Here is a 12,542-nt window from a genome sequence, read left to right as displayed (position 1 = left end):
GGAGCTCGGAGGGGGTGGCAGCTGCGGGGCCTAGACCCCCACCCGCCGGCCTCCCCCCACACCCCCGGCCTCCTCGTGGAGCTGATCACCCAGCCCCGGCTGCCCGGCTCCCCCGAAACATTTGGCACGTCCCCGCCTGCCCTTCCGAGTTCCCAGCCCCCTCAAGGCCTGGGAGCCTGCTCCTCGGCCCTGCGCTGTGCCGTCTCCGAGGCCCGCCTCACCGGGTGTGCAATCCTCCTCGGCGGCCCTCGGTCTGAGACGGGTAGGGATCCTAGCGTGCGGGGCGGACGGGGAGCCAGCAGCCCTTCCACAACTGCCACCGACGTGGAAACGCGGGAGCAAATGAGTAGCAAGTCATATGTCGCTGCTTGACGGGACAGAGGTCTCTACTGAGGAATTAAAGCCATACAGGGCTCCCACCTGGGCGCGGGTTCCTGACATCTGGAACTGCCGCCCTCGGAGCCCGTCCACCGCCTGCAATTCGGCCGCGCAGCAGAGGGCCGAGGGGGGCCAGGGCTGGAGCGGGGGGCCGGGGCTCCGGGGCCGACCTCCAGCCCGAAGGCCCTCTCCCCCCTGCAGGCCCCGGGAAGCCGGCCCGGCAGGCCCTGGCCTTGCAGAAGGCGTCAGCAGCTCGGGGGCTGGTCTCCCATCCGGTTGACAGGAGTGTGACAGCTGAGGCTTGGTGCTCCTGGGGAGGCAGGGGCCGGGGTGGGGGGGGGGCACAGCCGCCCGGGGTTGCACACGGCCGGGCCAGCCGGCTCGCTCCAATGGGCCGAGGGAAGCGCGTGTCACGGGCAGGCAGGAGGGAAGTGCGCAGCAGGCCCAGGAGACACCCAACCAGGGATCCTCAGGAGTGGGGAATTTTGCTAACGGGGCTGTCTTTCGGCAGATGTTGACTATTTCTGGAGGTGGGAGGGACGTCGCGCCGGGGATGGCATCCTGTGCTGAAGCAGCTGGTGGGACGTGACTGTCCCGCTCGCCCCGCCGTGGGGGGATTCCCGGGTCCCCGTGCTGCTTTGCTGCCACCAACAGTATCTACTGAATGAAATGGCTCCTTGGCTGCTCGCAGCGGTTCGCTCAGTGTTTTTGGGGCCTCGAGCCCAGCAGGGATGGGAGGCCCCTCTCCTCTTCCTTGCTCCCCATCACCTGCCGCTTGGCCCATGTGCACCTGCACACAGACCCGTTCTAGGGAGCCCTTCTTCAGAGGGACGGCCTTGGTGGCCGCCGAGAACTCTTCCTTCTGCCTTTTCTGCCTTAGTTTTCCAATTTGGGAAGTGGGAAGAAAAATATCAGCCAAACATCATCTTCAGGTGCTGAAAGCAGTGAGGTTTGAGACCTCGGAGTCTGCCTTCGTCCTCCGGTTTACCCGGATGGCAACTGCCACAGCCAGAGCCCTCCTGCTTCTGGAGAAACCGAGAGGGGTGAAAAATAAGGAAAACAGAAAGGAGCCCTTCCCCGTAGTAGTTTAGAGATATAATTGAAAATACGATTTTTTTCCTGTATAAGCTAATTTTGAAATTTTATGAGCTGGAGATAAAAATAAGGTGCAGGGAGTGAGATGCAGGTTATCCTCTTTTACATCAGGTGAAGATAGGTGAGTAGGTACTAGCTCTAGGCACACCCCGAGTCCTGGTTAGCAGGCAGCTAACCCACTTTTTCGTCTCAAAGTGAGTGCAGGTGCTGACCAGACGTGGGGACAAACCTGGATTCTAAGCTGACACGCTCTACAGGAAAGCCTAGTGTCACGGCCACCAAACCAGGGGTTAAGTGCCTTGCCCCCACTCCTCTGGAGTCGCGTACTAAGGCTTTGGCATACATCAGACTATATTCCCCACGTGTTGCTCTAAAATTTCTGGACTTTTCAGCACTTTTAAAATTTCGGAGGGCAAGATAGTAAGGAGGGAGAAGTGTGGGCCTAGGAAACATTTTCAACTTCAAATCCTGACTCCCCCACTATTGCATCATGGGACCGTAAGCAAACTTTCCTCTCTGAGCCTCGCTATCTTACCCGAAGGAGTGGATGATAATCCTCACCTACCAGCGTGGTGGGAAGGGTGAGGGAGCCACAGCGTGCACTTGCTCAGCACATACCAGGCACTGAATTAATTGTTTCCTGTGCTCCGTTGCCCTCAGCAGTAATCATCAGATGTCACTGCTTCTACTAAAGGAGAGAGTGAAAGAAATCAGCAAGACAAGCTATTATTTTGTGTTTATTTTGTGCAGGGAGATGGCTGTTTTTAGCCCTATCACCTCCAACTTTGAACTTTGACAGTGCGTTTGCTGAAAAAGCAAAAGAGAGTACCTTGGACCTACCAGGTACCCTGGGGATGGATGGATGGATATTCATGCAAATGGAAACTGAAAAATAATTGGGAGAATCTTCCAGGAGCCAGGAATCATCCGATCCAAAGTCCATTATAAAATTATATGCATCAGAAAATTACGGTTGTCATTTAAAAATATTTTGAAGATTCCCATTGAGATTTTACATAGGTGAATATATGTGATATCTTACCGTTTATGTAAAATAAGGGGGATCAAAAACATACATGTGTTTGCTTAGACATGATAGACTATTTCTAGAATAAGAAATAAGAAATCGGTAACTTGGTGACACTAGGGAGGGGAAGCTGGTGGTATGCACCAGGAATTAAAGGAGACAATGTCACCCGGTGTCCTGTGTATCTTTAGAATTTTGAACTGTGTGGGATCCCTGGGTGGCTCAGCGGTTCAGCGCCTGCCTTTAGCCCAGGACGTGATCCTGGAGTCCTGGGATCGAGTCCCGCGTCAGGCTCCTGGCATGGAGCCTGCTTCCTCCTCTCCCTGTGTCTCTGCCTCTCTCTCTCTCTCTCTCTCTCTATATATATATATATATATATATATATATATATCATGAATAAATAATAAATAAAATCTTAAAGAAAAGAATTTTGAACCGTGTCAATGTATTGATTAGCTATTCAAAGTTAAAAAAAAGTTAAAAGTTAAAATACACCTGTATCTAATGAAAGTCAAAGGGGTCTCTGCTAATTTCTAAGTGGTTACTTAAACATTTGTAAAATCATGCCATGGCATGTGTCCTTCAAAAATACAATGTGAATTTTAGTGAAAACCCAGAGAAAATCACCTTGGTTTAGATCTGTTACTATCTCACCAAAGACTAACTCCCAGAAGTGGGAGTATTACCTGTGCTAATTCTGTGTGTGTCTGTGGATAGAGAGTTTATCCGTTGAAGGCTCAGGCCCCAATGAAGCTGAGGTCTTGTGTTGGCCCCACAGCCAACCAATTAACTCATATATGTATACGCACATTTAGAGAAGGAGAGGGAAAGAGAATCTCAAGCAGACTCTCCGCTGAGCACAGAGCCTGATGCAGCTCAATCTCATGACCCTGAGATCATGACCTGAGCCAAAATCAAGAGTGGGATACTTGACCGACGGAGCCACCCAAGCGCCCCCAACTCCGTTATATACATTCGTGCCTCTCCCTTGATTAGCTGATCATGTATGTGGCCTTTGGCCTGGCAGTGATGACTCTGGGTGAAGGTCAGATGAACACCATACAAGCTCATCACTGATGAAAAAGACAACGGAGGTTGGGGAGGTCGGCGGTGCCCCACACAGGGTGGAGGTAAATGGAGAGGCTGGTGGTGTCAGAGATGAGCAGACGTCAGGAAATGCAACAGGACACCTGGACGCCACGCGCCCTACAGCGGCAATGGGTTTGGTACAGGCTGACCCAGCAGGCTGTACCCAAACACGCTGACTCGCCTTCGGGTCCCCGCATGCGGCCCTTTCCTAATCAGATCCTTGAGTCCTAGACTTTATGGCCCAGCTGGTGCAAGTACATAAGTAGGTTGAGGTGGGGATAGCTATGTGGCTAAAATACCTAAAAAGCCTTACTGGAAGTTCAAACTAAATGCCTAAACACATTTTGGGAGTCTTTAAACCTTCAGAGCATGAATTCCTCCTCTGCATTCTGCCTAAGATCAGCACTCATGATATTTTATGCATGAGAAAGTTTTGTGAGAGTGGCATGCAGGGGTGTGTGTGTGTGTGTGTGTGTGTGTAGGGTGAGACTGTAGGATGAAAGGCCTTTGCTTCCCTCCTTAGTACTGAAGGTTTCCAGATAGCGCTAAGGGTGGAGACAGGGTGCAGGGGGATTCTAATCCCTGTCTGACCACATCTGTCCCTCCTACAGTCTCCCATCGAACATCCCCGGCCCCATAGGGTCAGCCAGCTTGGAATAATAGTTTTAATAACATACACTTGTGAGATTTTATATTTCTAACCCTGCTCCCATGTTAATTGTTTCATTCACCAGAAAGAACAAGCTCATGAAATAGGCTTATCTCCATTTTACAGATTAAAAAAAAAAAAAAAAGAAAACAACTGAGGATAGCCTCAAGTGTCTTGCTCGACGTCCACATAGACTTCTTCTGATTCCTAAACGTAGCTATTTCTCACATAGGAATAAGGCGTCTTGGGCTATTTGGTATTTATGCTCCCAGGTTTGATCCAAAAGCCAGGAGTGCATGCTATCCTGGTGGTAGGGAGCTTGCTCATAAATTAAGTTCTATTCTTTAAAGTAAGTCTTCATTAGGGCCTAGAGTTAAACCAAAGTCTAAGCTAGTTCTCACGTCACCTGAACCTAGTCCTACCAGCTACCTGTCAGGGCTCATCGGTGCTTACCTAACAGGAAGTTATTGGTAAATACGTGTTTGCCCAGTAATTACACACCCATGCACACTACTCACTAATTACCCTCAGCAGGTGCAAAAGTCATTAGCACCCGGGACACTGGGGGTAAAGGAGACGCGCCGTTCTGGATTAATTTAATAACTGCCTACTAGTTACTGTATCGAGGGGTATTTCGCCGGAGAATGACAGAGAGCTGCATGGCTCACCTGCTCACGCCATTTGCCAGTGCGAGTCAAGGGCGGTGTGATCGCTCCCTCCTCGCGTGAACCCTGGGCCAGCCAGGCGGCGAGGTCCCACGCCAGCCCCAGAGAGTCGGGCCTTGACAGCCGAGTTGCCATTACCCATGTGTGTCTTTCCTAAGCAAACTGGAAATCCTGGGCCAGCCTCCCCAATGCCCAGCATGTTCCTGAGCTGCTGTGAGCTCAGGGAATTAAAACTAATTTTAATATTAGCCCTAAGCAAAGCATAATTAGAAAGATAAATCTTCAGCAACTCTCTCCTACCCAGACCTCTCCACTGCCACCTCCCACCCTCATCCCACCTCCCTGCCACAATGCATTATGAAGCCAAGTATAAATGGCTTTGAGATGATCTGTAACAACACTAAACACATTTGTTCAGCTAATTGAAGGCTGGTTCCGATGTCAGGCAGACGCCGGTGGTGTGACACCTGCGAGGTGGGGCAGTCTCTGCCTCTAGACGCTACCAGGAGGGCACAGCTGGGTGCAGACCTCCCCCGGCTCATTCCTTTAACTGAACACCAGCACATCACTCTTCCCTGGAACAGCCACCGGCTTATCGTGGCCGCGGGGACCGATAAGGCCAAAGGTGGGATACTCCTTGCACTAAATGATGCCGCCCTGAACTCCAGATGCCCATCCTCACCCCCAGAAACAACCGTTCAACTTCCACAGCTCTCGATGGCTACCGAGGGACTCTCCGTGTTTCTCCTAGAGGGCCACGGGCAGGTAAGCAGGCTCGGGTCTGGATTCAAGGAACGGGCGACAACGATGGCGATAGGATGGACTTGCCTCCAAGGCAGCAAATGTGGTCATGCGGGGAGCACGCTGCTGTCTACCTGCTTCACGCCCGCGAGAGCGGAGCCCTGTGTAGACGGGAAGGCATCCGGCCTCTCCCTTCCCGAGAGCAGAGAAAGTCCAGGATTCAGGAAGATCTTGGCACGCGGATTGGATAGCTTAGAACTTTCTGCTCTTCTGGTGCAAATGAGCTGAGCTACCGATAACAGGCCACCTTCGTTCGGAAGACAAAATTCTTATTTCTCCCGCGGATCTCTCCTTCTTCAAGGACCTCCTAAGCAACCGCACGATCTGCCCTCTCACTCACGTGTGCCCATGATCTCCCTGAAGCCTCGTGGAATGCTTCCTCCTCCTAAAAGTGCTGAGTACTTTGCTGACAGCATCCCTGCCGTCACAGCCTGCGGAGTGGCTTCTAAAGAGAGAGGTGTGGGCAGAGACGGGGTGGGAGCCAGAGCCCGGCAGCCCCGGGCCTGCGGTGTGTCGAGACAGCGGGGTCAGCCTCGTCCTCCCTGGGGCAGGGCGCGAAAGGGCCCGGCCCAAACCCACCGGGGACTCCCACCCTCGTTTCTGCAGGTCCCTGGGTCCCCGAGCCTCTCTCCCCCCAAGCCCTGTGCCTGGCTATTGTGGTTTCCTCGTGGACCCCTGGTGAGCTACTAACAGCAGAGCAGAATTCGGAGCCTTCTGTTCTTGCATATTTCCCACACCTTTTTTACCCTACAACTGTCATCTTTGGCTTTCTTTTTACATTTCTGCTCTTTATATTACAAGGTGTTAAAAACGAGTGTGGGGGGCGGTGGATCACAGCTCAATCAGAGAACTGTGGAGTCAGCTTGTTCCCTACAGGCGACAACCCCGCTCGCTCGCCCCGCTTCCTACCCGGCCCCGAGTTCAAGTTCTAAACCGGGGGGGGGGGGCGTCCCACCAACTTGCTAACTTCCTCTGGGGTGCGTGTCCCCTGAATCTTTCCTCACAGGCCTCCCCGTTAGCCCTGATTTCACAGCCTGGGAAGACGACAGGAGCCGAAAGAGGTGTCTGCGTCCTCAACTTCAGATGCTTCTAAGGAACTTGCAAACATACCGCAGACCTGGAATCCTCCATGGCTTCTCCTCTGCAATATCTTTCTTTCTTTTTTGTGGGGACTCTCATAGGTCAGCTCAGTGGTCACCTTTTAAAATTAAAAAATTTTAATTTTTAAATTAAAAAATTAATTTAAATTAATTAAAAAAATTAAAAAAAAATTTATTAGGTTCAATTTGCCAACATCTAGCATAACACCCAGTGCTCATCCCATCAAGTGCCCCCCTCAGTGCCCGCCTCCCCTGCCTCCCCTTCTCCAACCCTTTTGGTCATCCCTTTTTTGATGCTTTCTTCAGTGACCTCTAGGCTCCTCTGATTCCCTGTTGCCTTCAGGCACAGACAGAGCAATTAGGGGAGGGGATGATTCTTCTTTCATTTGTGAACTTCTTTATGAGCTCTGGACTCCATCTCATTCATTGTAACCATCCTTGGTGACAAGGATGCTCTCAAGACACAAAGCAGGCCCTCAGTAGAGGCCAGAGTAGGCCTAACTCCTAAGGCAAGCAAAACTTTCCAGTAAGAGAGTGTCACCTCGGCTTTTGCCATACTGAGGAGTCGAGTGGTCATTGGTGGTATAGAGGTGAGTAGGGCTGCCTTCCAGACAGGGAGCTATGGAAGGGTGAAGGGGACTACCCCCCCTTAGTGCCTGCCACATGCTAAATGTACTGATCAATCTCTTAGATCAGTTGCTTCATTTAATCCTTGGAATAAATGAAGTAGGAATTTCTATCCCCACCCCCCCACCCCCCGCCAGACAAGGAAAGGTCTAGACAGGTTAAGAGCAGATCTCATACAAACGGCAGATTCCCCTGCAAATTCTGCTTTCTCTGGACTTTCCTCCCCTGTGCTGCTTCCTCGGGGAGATGAGCAGGAAAAGGAAGTTGTTCCCTCTTCACCAGCAAGAGCACCTGCCTCTGAGAACTGGGCCTTCTCCCCAGCCTCTTGGGGATTTGTCGATCTTCTTTTGCAGAAGTTGTCTCACCCTGCACGAGGGAGGCCAAGTAACATTCACCGTCCTGGTGGGTTGTGCTTCCTGATTAAGGATCTGATTTAACTAAGCAACGTCTGACCAAATCTCGAGCCGTCCCTTATGCGCTGTTTGCTATTCTCCAGCAGCCTGTGCAATTGGTTGCACGGGGAAAGTCAGTCTGTGGAGCGGTGGAATCATGAATTCACTTTGAATACGGGGAATTCATAATTGCTGCTTGGAAACAGTGGAGTTTTCCAAACATGCTCCCTCTGAGCTGACCCACCCACCCCTTCTCTTTTGTTAATAGGCCACTTATTGGGCGTTTCAGCCATATGAAGGTTTTATATGATCTATTATATGCTGACTTAATTGCTGCTGTTTATTTATTATGATTGCATTTGAATTGCCACGGAGAGCCAATAGCGACTTGGCAAAGGGCACCCAGCGACAATGTGGCAATAGTGTTATCAGGAAGGCAGCGGGCCTGCACGGCAAAGCGGAGGCGACCAAAGGGAAGGGACCGCCCCGCCGACCAGAGCGGCCGGTGTGTAATCGCCGGGGCGCCGCTGCTTGCTCAGTCAGATCTGGAGGGCAAGCAGCAGAGGATCTTCCTGAGTGTTGTACGGCTCTTGCAGAATTGACTTCAGTAAAATATGCTGTACTTCCTGTACCAAAATAACACTCCCACCCCATACTCGATGCTTTTTCCGGCAATAGTGACGGCTCTGCTGTGATCTAGCCACAGAGGCCCCCGACCGGTCCCCGCAGGGACCAGTGGCTGAGGACCCAGTGAAATGCAAACGTCCTACATGAGGCTCATTGCCGCCCGGGCCACCGACAGGCAGGGCCCACCTCCGCTGACACCCGAGGCTCTGCAGAAGGGCTTTGCGGGGAGCAGGGCGCTGGGCATCGTGGTTCCTTCACTCCGCAAAGACGTATTGAGCTTTGACCATAAGCCTGTCCTGGCTCGGCCCTCCCCGCTGCCATCCCCAGTGACCCGGGGTAAAGGGTGGCTGGGGGTCACCGCCAAGAACTGTAGCAGGCAGTCCCCACGCTCAGGAGGCTCTGGTAGGCTGGGTGAGGAGGGGCGGACCCACGGCTCAGCGGGGTAGTACTGCCCCGGGGCTAGTAGCCCGCGTGGGAGGAGACCCCCCTTCTCCTCGTGGGCCTTTAGGTGGCAAGGGCACCGCGGGCAGCAGGTGTCCCTGCAGGGCACAGGCGCCGGGGAGGGGCCGGCAGGTGCGGCGGGCAGGCGGGCAGCCGGGGCGGGCGGGCCGGGCGCAATCTGCTCGGCGCAGGAGCCCAGGCAGCGGGCGGCTGCGCGCGTGGCCGGGAGCCAGGCGGGCGCGGGGAATCTTCAAGGGGATACAGACTAAGAGATTTCCATCCCTTTTGGGACGAGTGCCAGGGAAAGGGGCCAAGATTCCAGGGAACGCAGCCAGGCCGGGGTTATTATAATCCCGAGGAGGATTCATTTGCCAGCTACTAAAGCAAAAGCAAGCAGCACCCTGAAATGGAGACTAGCTATTTCGGAGCAATTAGCCATTGGTGCCTGCTGCCGTCCTTGGAGGATCTCCAGGAGCCAGCGGGGAGGGAGGAGGGCAGGAAGTTGGGGCCCGCTGCCGGGGCGAGGGCTCCGTCCTTGGCACCTCTTCTACCTGGCGGCTCCCCGCGAGCGCCAAGCCACCCTTGACTGCCCAGGGGCGCCCGCTCCCCCGGGGTCTAGCTCCCACCCCCAGAACGAAGCTGGGCCCTCACAGCCTCCCTCCCCAGGACCCTGGGCCACCGCCCCTGGGTGTAGCATCCAGGAGGTTGGAGCAGGCCGGATGCTCTGCTCCCATCAGCTGTTCTTAGCCTGGGACCCAGGGACACTTTAGGAAATTTGCCTTTGAGGGACAGAGAATCACCAGAAATTTTTTTATTAAAAAAACAGGAAGGTTCTCACGCTGCCATTACTGTGCTGCCAAAAGGCCCCTCCCCACATAGTCTCTCTAAGGAGAATCAGCACAACCTAGACATGCTGGGGGTAAAGGCGGGATGGGGGTACGACTGCACCTAAAATCATTAGGTCACCGCCCAATAAAGGAACACCCTCTGTTTCCCCACCCCCCACCCTCTAGACTGTCTGTTCTGGAACTTTTCCCAACTCTGGTCTATACCTTGCGGTTTCTTTCCGGCGTCCTGGGGCTCGAAGCTCCTGGGGACAGCTCCAGCCCACTTCCCTCGGATAATTCGCTGCGCGATCCCGGGCTACGTCTTGTGTCCAATTCCCTGACTTTCCCAAGGCCTTCCTGAGGGCCATGGCCTCTCCCTGGAAATAAATCCATTGGAGTAGAACGAGACTAGGTGCCCCCAGAGCTGAGTAAAACAGCAACAAACTTCCAACTTGAGGAGGCAAGAGAGGCAGCAGGTGCTTCCTTTAGTCTGCACCACTGCACTGAGCTGGGGAGGAGCTGAGCAGGAGGGGACTGGTCTGCCTGGGTAGACGGACAGGGACCCCAAGGAGGGCAGAGGCGAGCCGAATGGGTGTGGGACTGAACCATCCTAAGGATGCCAAGGACAGATGCAGGGGTCCCCAGCAACTCTTTAAGCAAGGGTCTCTTTGGTGCATTGAAAAAGAACTTTCTAACGCTCTATTGTAGAGCCCTGACCGCTCCAGGTTCTGGTCATCTTCCACGCCACTCCACCGCGAGCCTCTTCCCCACAAGAGAGGTACTTGCTCAGGCCCCGACCAGAGCCAGGATCGTGCTCCAAGCTAAGAAGACAGAGATTTCACACTTGGCTTTTTCCAGGCACTTTGTGAGAGGATCTTAGCCTCTTGCTAGCCTCAGGTTGAGCTGGACTCGCGCCTTGAGGAATCCCAGTTCTGTGGACGTCTGCGGGGAGCACTTGGCGGTAGCAGAGAGGAAGGGCCCGGAGCTCAACGATGTTCTTCAGGAAGCAGCCCCGGCAAGTCTGTGCTGGATGCTGAAGTGGGTGAGAGAGACGAGCCCATCCGATACCCTAGAGGAGATCGGCCAGCCAAGCCCCGAGGGCTTCTCAGTAGGAGCCTTTGCTCCAATTATGCAAGACATAACTGACTTTGCGGCAATTGTCCCTTTGCCTGGGAGGACAGGCCAAGAGCTGGTGACATCTGGCGCACAGCCCAGTAGGTTCTGGGTGTTTCTGTATGCTCTGCGGTCTCTCTGAGATTGGATGGGGAGAGAGAAGTGGGGAAGGGGGAGGCGTGACTTTGCATCCCAGGACTCCCTGGGACCCACTGTGACGTGCACAGGAAGCAGTAACTGACCCCAGAGCCGTAACTGCGCAGATCAATCTCCCAGTCCAGAGAGAGTTTTCCTTCACCTCCTCCATCATGTTTTCCAAGGAAACACATTTTAAAAAGTTGGTATTTCTGAAGCACCCACCTTCTGAAAGGCAGCCAGGGAAAGGTAGTTTGGGATTAACTTTGTGTTTTTAAGGCCTGAGGTGAGGCCTCAGCTGGTGGTGTTGGGCCCCCTTTGGAACCCTTTTGCCTTAGATTCCCCGCTGCATCTAGACCCTTCCTTCCTTCCTTCCTTCCTTCCTTCCTTCCTTCCTTCCTTCCTTCCTTCCTTCCTTCCTTCCTTCCTTTTCCTTTATTCCTTCTCTTTTTAAAAGATTTATTTATTTTAGAAAGAGCGAGTGTACATACATAGGGACAGGGAGGGGCAGAGGGAGACAGAGAAACTCAAGCAGACTCCGTGCTGAGCAGGAAGCCTTACGTGGGGCTCAATCTCACCACCTGAGATCACCCCCTGAGCCAAAACCAAGAGTCGGAGGCTTAACCTACTATGCCACCCTGAGCCCAGCAGTACCCTTGCTTGTGTGTCAAGCCTTTACTAGACTGCAGGATGCCAGCCTCCTGGGTTCAGGGGTTTGTCCCCCCACGTGGCCCTAGTGCAGGTCCTCCCAGTGAGGGGGTCAACAGGCTAGTCGGGTGGACACAAGGGTAAGTAACTCCTTGGTCCTCTGTCCTCCTGTGTATGCCTCCCCTTTACTCCAATCCCTCACATTCACGTAGAAGTCGGAGATGGAATGGGCCCCCCAGGCGGTGCGGGAAGGGAACAGCCCCCAGGCTGTGCGGGAAGGGAAGGGTCCCCCAGGCGGTGCAGGAAGGGAACGGCCCCCAGGCTGTGTGCACAGGTGATCACCACGTCTACCGCTGCTTGGCTGGAGGAGCGCCCGCTCCTCCCTGGGTCACCGCCCATTCACCCCCGGTCCTTCTCTGCCCTCGGGTCAGGAGCCTAGCACTGCACATCCCGGCCTCACGCCCTCATGCTGCGGGGGGAGCACAGCTGCTGGGGGGGGGCGCGAACCGCGGGGTGACCCAGGCGGGGCAGGGAGGGGGTCCGGAGGCGCAGGCCCCCCAGGGCGGCGCAGGCTGCGGGCTCTGGAGAGGACGCCTCCCCCCACCCCGGGCGCTGCAGCCGCTGAGCTCCCCCCAGCAGGGGCCTGGGCTGAGGACACGGCCCCCTCCCCCCGCAGGTGCAGGTGCCGCCCCCCCCCCCCCCCGACCCGGCCCCGCGTGGGGGGAGGGGGTAAGGAGGCCTCGGAGGACCCGGAGGGAGCCTGGCGTGCGGCGGAGGCCCGCGGGGCTGGCGGCAGGTCGGTGGCCAACCCCGCAGTCTGCCGGCCCCGAGGTGGGGGGGGGGGCGCCGTCGGAGCAGCTGGATTTGCTGCTAATGGAGCCGCCGCGGCCCGCGCGGGCACGTGACCAGCCCAGCCGGACCGAGCTAC

Source organism: Canis lupus, chromosome 5 (genome assembly GCF_003254725.2).
Source record: "Canis lupus dingo isolate Sandy chromosome 5, ASM325472v2, whole genome shotgun sequence".
Taxonomy (NCBI): Eukaryota; Metazoa; Chordata; class Mammalia; order Carnivora; family Canidae; genus Canis; species Canis lupus.
Note: the sequence above shows the minus strand (reverse complement) of the source record.